Raw genomic sequence first — 5,000 nt, 5'->3', positions numbered from 1 at the left:
AGTAGCCTATGGTTGTCAACTTATTTCGTACGGCCATACCAGCCTGGCAATGCCCGATCTCGTCTGATCTCGGAAGCTAAGCAGGGTCGGGCCTGGTTAGTACTTGGATGGGAGACCGCCTGGGAATACCAGGTGCTGTATGCTCTTTTGCTCATTCACTTAGAAACTGAAATCTTGCAATATGCACAAGTAGTCCTTCATGAAAGGGGCTGGAAGCTGTTTTCATTTTGACACGAGAGAGAGAGAGAGAGAGAGACTACCTTGCATTGTCAATTGCTAAATCTGTATATGGATAAGTAGCCTATGGTTGTCAACTTATTTCGTACGGCCATACCAGCCTGGCAACGCCCGATCTCGTCTGATCTCGGAAGCTAAGCAGGGTCGGGCCTGGTTAGTACTTGGATGGGAGACCGCCTGGGAATACCAGGTGCTGTATGCTCTTTTGCTCATTCACTTAGAAACTGAAATCTTGCAATATGCACAAGTAGTCCTTCATGAAAGGGGCTGGAAGCTGTTTTCATTTTGACACGAGAGAGAGAGAGAGACTACCTTGCATTGTCAATTGCTAAATCTGTATATGGATAAGTAGCCTATGGTTGTCAACTTATTTCGTACGGCCATACCAGCCTGGCAACGCCCCATCTCGTCTGATCTCGGAAGCTAAGCAGGGTCGGGCCTGGTTAGTACTTGGATGGGAGACCGCCTGGGAATACCAGATGCTGTATGCTCTTTTGCTCATTCACTTAGAAACTGAAATCTTGCAATATGCACAAGTAGTCCTTCATGAAAGGGGCTGGAAGCAGTTTTCATTTTGACACGAGAGAGAGAGAGAGAGAGAGAGAGACCACCTTGCATTGTCAAATGCCAAATCTGTATATGGATAAGTAGCCTATGGTTGTCAACTTACTTAGTACGGCCATACCAGCCTGGCAACGTCTGATCTCGGAAGCTAAGCAGGGTCGGGCCTGGTTAGTACTTGGATGGGAGACCGCCTGGGAATACCAGGTGCTGTATGCTCTTTTGCTCATTCACTTAGAAACTGAAATCTTGCAATATGCACAAGTAGTCCTTCATGAAAGGGGCTGGAAGCTGTTTTCATTTTGACACGAGAGAGAGAGAGACCACCTTGCATTGTCAATTGCTAAATCTGTATATGGATAAGTAGCCTATGGTTGTCAACTTATTTCGTACGGCCATACCAGCCTGGCAACGCCCGATCTCGTCTGATCTCGGAAGCTAAGCAGGGTCGGGCCTGGTTAGTACTTGGATGGGAGACCGCCTGGGAATACCAGGTGCTGTATGCTCTTTTGCTCATTCACTTAGAAACTGACATCTTGCAATATGCACAAGTAGTCCTTCATGAAAGGGGCTGGAAGCTGTTTTCATTTTGACACGAGAGAGAGAGAGAGAGAGAGACTACCTTGCATTGTCAATTGCTAAATCTGTATATGGATAAGTAGCCTATGGTTGTCAACTTATTTCGTACGGCCATACCAGCCTGGCAATGCCCGATCTCGTCTGATCTCGGAAGCTAAGCAGGGTCGGGCCTGGTTAGTACTTGGATGGGAGACCGCCTGGGAATACCAGGTGCTGTATGCTCTTTTGCTCATTCACTTAGAAACTGACATCTTGCAATATGCACAAGTAGTCCTTCATGAAAGGGGCTGGAAGCTGTTTTCATTTTGACACGAGAGAGAGAGAGAGAGAGACCACCTTGCATTGTCAATTGCTAAATCTGTATATGGATAAGTAGCCTATGGTTGTCAACTTATTTCGTACGGCCATACCAGCCTGGCAATGCCCGATCTCGTCTGATCTCGGAAGCTAAGCAGGGTCGGGCCTGGTTAGTACTTGGATGGGAGACCGCCTGGGAATACCAGGTGCTGTATGCTCTTTTGCTCATTCACTTAGAAACTGAAATCTTGCAATATGCACAAGTAGTCCTTCATGAAAGGGGCTGGAAGCTGTTTTCATTTTGACACGAGAGAGAGAGAGAGAGAGACTACCTTGCATTGTCAATTGCTAAATCTGTATATGGATAAGTAGCCTATGGTTGTCAACTTATTTCGTACGGCCATACCAGCCTGGCAACGCCCGATCTCGTCTGATCTCGGAAGCTAAGCAGGGTCGGGCCTGGTTAGTACTTGGATGGGAGACCGCCTGGGAATACCAGGTGCTGTATGCTCTTTTGCTCATTCACTTAGAAACTGAAATCTTGCAATATGCACAAGTAGTCCTTCATGAAAGGGGCTGGAAGCTGTTTTCATTTTGACACGAGAGAGAGAGAGAGAGACTACCTTGCATTGTCAATTGCTAAATCTGTATATGGATAAGTAGCCTATGGTTGTCAACTTATTTCGTACGGCCATACCAGCCTGGCAACGCCCCATCTCGTCTGATCTCGGAAGCTAAGCAGGGTCGGGCCTGGTTAGTACTTGGATGGGAGACCGCCTGGGAATACCAGATGCTGTATGCTCTTTTGCTCATTCACTTAGAAACTGAAATCTTGCAATATGCACAAGTAGTCCTTCATGAAAGGGGCTGGAAGCAGTTTTCATTTTGACACGAGAGAGAGAGAGAGAGAGAGAGAGACCACCTTGCATTGTCAAATGCCAAATCTGTATATGGATAAGTAGCCTATGGTTGTCAACTTACTTAGTACGGCCATACCAGCCTGGCAACGTCTGATCTCGGAAGCTAAGCAGGGTCGGGCCTGGTTAGTACTTGGATGGGAGACCGCCTGGGAATACCAGGTGCTGTATGCTCTTTTGCTCATTCACTTAGAAACTGAAATCTTGCAATATGCACAAGTAGTCCTTCATGAAAGGGGCTGGAAGCTGTTTTCATTTTGACACGAGAGAGAGAGAGACCACCTTGCATTGTCAATTGCTAAATCTGTATATGGATAAGTAGCCTATGGTTGTCAACTTATTTCGTACGGCCATACCAGCCTGGCAACGCCCGATCTCGTCTGATCTCGGAAGCTAAGCAGGGTCGGGCCTGGTTAGTACTTGGATGGGAGACCGCCTGGGAATACCAGGTGCTGTATGCTCTTTTGCTCATTCACTTAGAAACTGACATCTTGCAATATGCACAAGTAGTCCTTCATGAAAGGGGCTGGAAGCTGTTTTCATTTTGACACGAGAGAGAGAGAGAGAGAGAGACTACCTTGCATTGTCAATTGCTAAATCTGTATATGGATAAGTAGCCTATGGTTGTCAACTTATTTCGTACGGCCATACCAGCCTGGCAATGCCCGATCTCGTCTGATCTCGGAAGCTAAGCAGGGTCGGGCCTGGTTAGTACTTGGATGGGAGACCGCCTGGGAATACCAGGTGCTGTATGCTCTTTTGCTCATTCACTTAGAAACTGACATCTTGCAATATGCACAAGTAGTCCTTCATGAAAGGGGCTGGAAGCTGTTTTCATTTTGACACGAGAGAGAGAGAGAGAGAGACCACCTTGCATTGTCAATTGCTAAATCTGTATATGGATAAGTAGCCTATGGTTGTCAACTTATTTCGTACGGCCATACCAGCCTGGCAATGCCCGATCTCGTCTGATCTCGGAAGCTAAGCAGGGTCGGGCCTGGTTAGTACTTGGATGGGAGACCGCCTGGGAATACCAGGTGCTGTATGCTCTTTTGCTCATTCACTTAGAAACTGAAATCTTGCAATATGCACAAGTAGTCCTTCATGAAAGGGGCTGGAAGCTGTTTTCATTTTGACACGAGAGAGAGAGAGAGAGAGAGACTACCTTGCATTGTCAATTGCTAAATCTGTATATGGATAAGTAGCCTATGGTTGTCAACTTATTTCGTACGGCCATACCAGCCTGGCAACGCCCGATCTCGTCTGATCTCGGAAGCTAAGCAGGGTCGGGCCTGGTTAGTACTTGGATGGGAGACCGCCTGGGAATACCAGGTGCTGTATGCTCTTTTGCTCATTCACTTAGAAACTGAAATCTTGCAATATGCACAAGTAGTCCTTCATGAAAGGGGCTGGAAGCTGTTTTCATTTTGACACGAGAGAGAGAGGGAGAGACTACCTTGCATTGTCAATTGCTAAATCTGTATATGGATAAGTAGCCTATGGTTGTCAACTTATTTCGTACGGCCATACCAGCCTGGCAACGCCCCATCTCGTCTGATCTCGGAAGCTAAGCAGGGTCGGGCCTGGTTAGTACTTGGATGGGAGACCGCCTGGGAATACCAGATGCTGTATGCTCTTTTGCTCATTCACTTAGAAACTGAAATCTTGCAATATGCACAAGTAGTCCTTCATGAAAGGGGCTGGAAGCAGTTTTCATTTTGACACGAGAGAGAGAGAGAGAGAGAGAGAGAGACCACCTTGCATTGTCAAATGCCAAATCTGTATATGGATAAGTAGCCTATGGTTGTCAACTTACTTAGTACGGCCATACCAGCCTGGCAACGTCTGATCTCGGAAGCTAAGCAGGGTCGGGCCTGGTTAGTACTTGGATGGGAGACCGCCTGGGAATACCAGGTGCTGTATGCTCTTTTGCTCATTCACTTAGAAACTGAAATCTTGCAATATGCACAAGTAGTCCTTCATGAAAGGGGCTGGAAGCTGTTTTCATTTTGACACGAGAGAGAGAGAGACCACCTTGCATTGTCAATTGCTAAATCTGTATATGGATAAGTAGCCTATGGTTGTCAACTTATTTCGTACGGCCATACCAGCCTGGCAACGCCCGATCTCGTCTGATCTCAGAAGCTAAGCAGGGTCGGGCCTGGTTAGTACTTGGATGGGAGACCGCCTGGGAATACCAGGTGCTGTATGCTCTTTTGCTCATTCACTTAGAAACTGACATCTTGCAATATGCACAAGTAGTCCTTCATGAAAGGGGCTGGAAGCTGTTTTCATTTTGACACGAGAGAGAGAGAGAGAGAGACTACCTTGCATTGTCAATTGCTAAATCTGTATATGGATAAGTAGCCTATGGTTGTCAACTTATTTCGTACGGCCATACCAGCCTGG

The 5,000-nt window shown here is 46.8% G+C and overlaps 12 non-coding genes and 6 pseudogenes across 12 annotated transcripts in view; all 18 read left to right on the top strand.

Moving 5' to 3' along the window:
• Nucleotides 1-25: 25 nt before the first annotated feature.
• On the top strand, nt 26-144 carry LOC146250067 (5S ribosomal RNA). Its single transcript, XR_014733494.1, has one exon. It is a non-coding gene; the product is annotated as a 5S ribosomal RNA (ribosomal RNA).
• A 176-nt stretch (nt 145-320) lies between these two features.
• LOC146250066 (5S ribosomal RNA) lies at nt 321-439 on the top strand. The gene has a single exon (XR_014732899.1). It is a non-coding gene; the product is annotated as a 5S ribosomal RNA (ribosomal RNA).
• A 170-nt stretch (nt 440-609) lies between these two features.
• On the top strand, nt 610-728 carry LOC146250065 (5S ribosomal RNA; annotated as a pseudogene).
• Nucleotides 729-908: 180 nt separating this feature from the next.
• LOC146250064 (5S ribosomal RNA) lies at nt 909-1,017 on the top strand (annotated as a pseudogene).
• A 168-nt stretch (nt 1,018-1,185) lies between these two features.
• LOC146250063 (5S ribosomal RNA) lies at nt 1,186-1,304 on the top strand. The gene has a single exon (XR_014732898.1). It is a non-coding gene; the product is annotated as a 5S ribosomal RNA (ribosomal RNA).
• Nucleotides 1,305-1,480: 176 nt separating this feature from the next.
• Nucleotides 1,481-1,599, top strand: LOC146250062 (5S ribosomal RNA). Its single transcript, XR_014733493.1, has one exon. It is a non-coding gene; the product is annotated as a 5S ribosomal RNA (ribosomal RNA).
• Nucleotides 1,600-1,773: 174 nt separating this feature from the next.
• LOC146250061 (5S ribosomal RNA) lies at nt 1,774-1,892 on the top strand. The gene has a single exon (XR_014733492.1). It is a non-coding gene; the product is annotated as a 5S ribosomal RNA (ribosomal RNA).
• A 174-nt stretch (nt 1,893-2,066) lies between these two features.
• LOC146250060 (5S ribosomal RNA) lies at nt 2,067-2,185 on the top strand. Its single transcript, XR_014732897.1, has one exon. It is a non-coding gene; the product is annotated as a 5S ribosomal RNA (ribosomal RNA).
• A 172-nt stretch (nt 2,186-2,357) lies between these two features.
• On the top strand, nt 2,358-2,476 carry LOC146250059 (5S ribosomal RNA; annotated as a pseudogene).
• Nucleotides 2,477-2,656: 180 nt separating this feature from the next.
• On the top strand, nt 2,657-2,765 carry LOC146250058 (5S ribosomal RNA; annotated as a pseudogene).
• A 168-nt stretch (nt 2,766-2,933) lies between these two features.
• Nucleotides 2,934-3,052, top strand: LOC146250057 (5S ribosomal RNA). Its single transcript, XR_014732896.1, has one exon. It is a non-coding gene; the product is annotated as a 5S ribosomal RNA (ribosomal RNA).
• A 176-nt stretch (nt 3,053-3,228) lies between these two features.
• Nucleotides 3,229-3,347, top strand: LOC146250056 (5S ribosomal RNA). The gene has a single exon (XR_014733491.1). It is a non-coding gene; the product is annotated as a 5S ribosomal RNA (ribosomal RNA).
• Nucleotides 3,348-3,521: 174 nt separating this feature from the next.
• LOC146250055 (5S ribosomal RNA) lies at nt 3,522-3,640 on the top strand. Its single transcript, XR_014733490.1, has one exon. It is a non-coding gene; the product is annotated as a 5S ribosomal RNA (ribosomal RNA).
• Nucleotides 3,641-3,816: 176 nt separating this feature from the next.
• Nucleotides 3,817-3,935, top strand: LOC146250054 (5S ribosomal RNA). The gene has a single exon (XR_014732895.1). It is a non-coding gene; the product is annotated as a 5S ribosomal RNA (ribosomal RNA).
• A 172-nt stretch (nt 3,936-4,107) lies between these two features.
• LOC146250053 (5S ribosomal RNA) lies at nt 4,108-4,226 on the top strand (annotated as a pseudogene).
• A 182-nt stretch (nt 4,227-4,408) lies between these two features.
• On the top strand, nt 4,409-4,517 carry LOC146250052 (5S ribosomal RNA; annotated as a pseudogene).
• Nucleotides 4,518-4,685: 168 nt separating this feature from the next.
• On the top strand, nt 4,686-4,804 carry LOC146250051 (5S ribosomal RNA). The gene has a single exon (XR_014734016.1). It is a non-coding gene; the product is annotated as a 5S ribosomal RNA (ribosomal RNA).
• A 174-nt stretch (nt 4,805-4,978) lies between these two features.
• LOC146250050 (5S ribosomal RNA) overlaps nt 4,979-5,000 on the top strand; it is a 119-nt gene continuing 97 nt past the window's right edge. The window contains exon 1 of the ribosomal RNA XR_014733489.1: nt 4,979-5,000. This exon is cut by the window's right edge and continues 97 nt beyond it. This is a non-coding gene — a ribosomal RNA (5S ribosomal RNA).

Source organism: Hypomesus nipponensis, chromosome 19, assembly GCF_054491055.1.
Source record: "Hypomesus nipponensis isolate SF chromosome 19, ASM5449105v1, whole genome shotgun sequence".
Classification (NCBI taxonomy): Eukaryota; Metazoa; Chordata; class Actinopteri; order Osmeriformes; family Osmeridae; genus Hypomesus; species Hypomesus nipponensis.
Note: the sequence above shows the minus strand (reverse complement) of the source record. Positions and strands in the feature narration are given on the sequence as shown.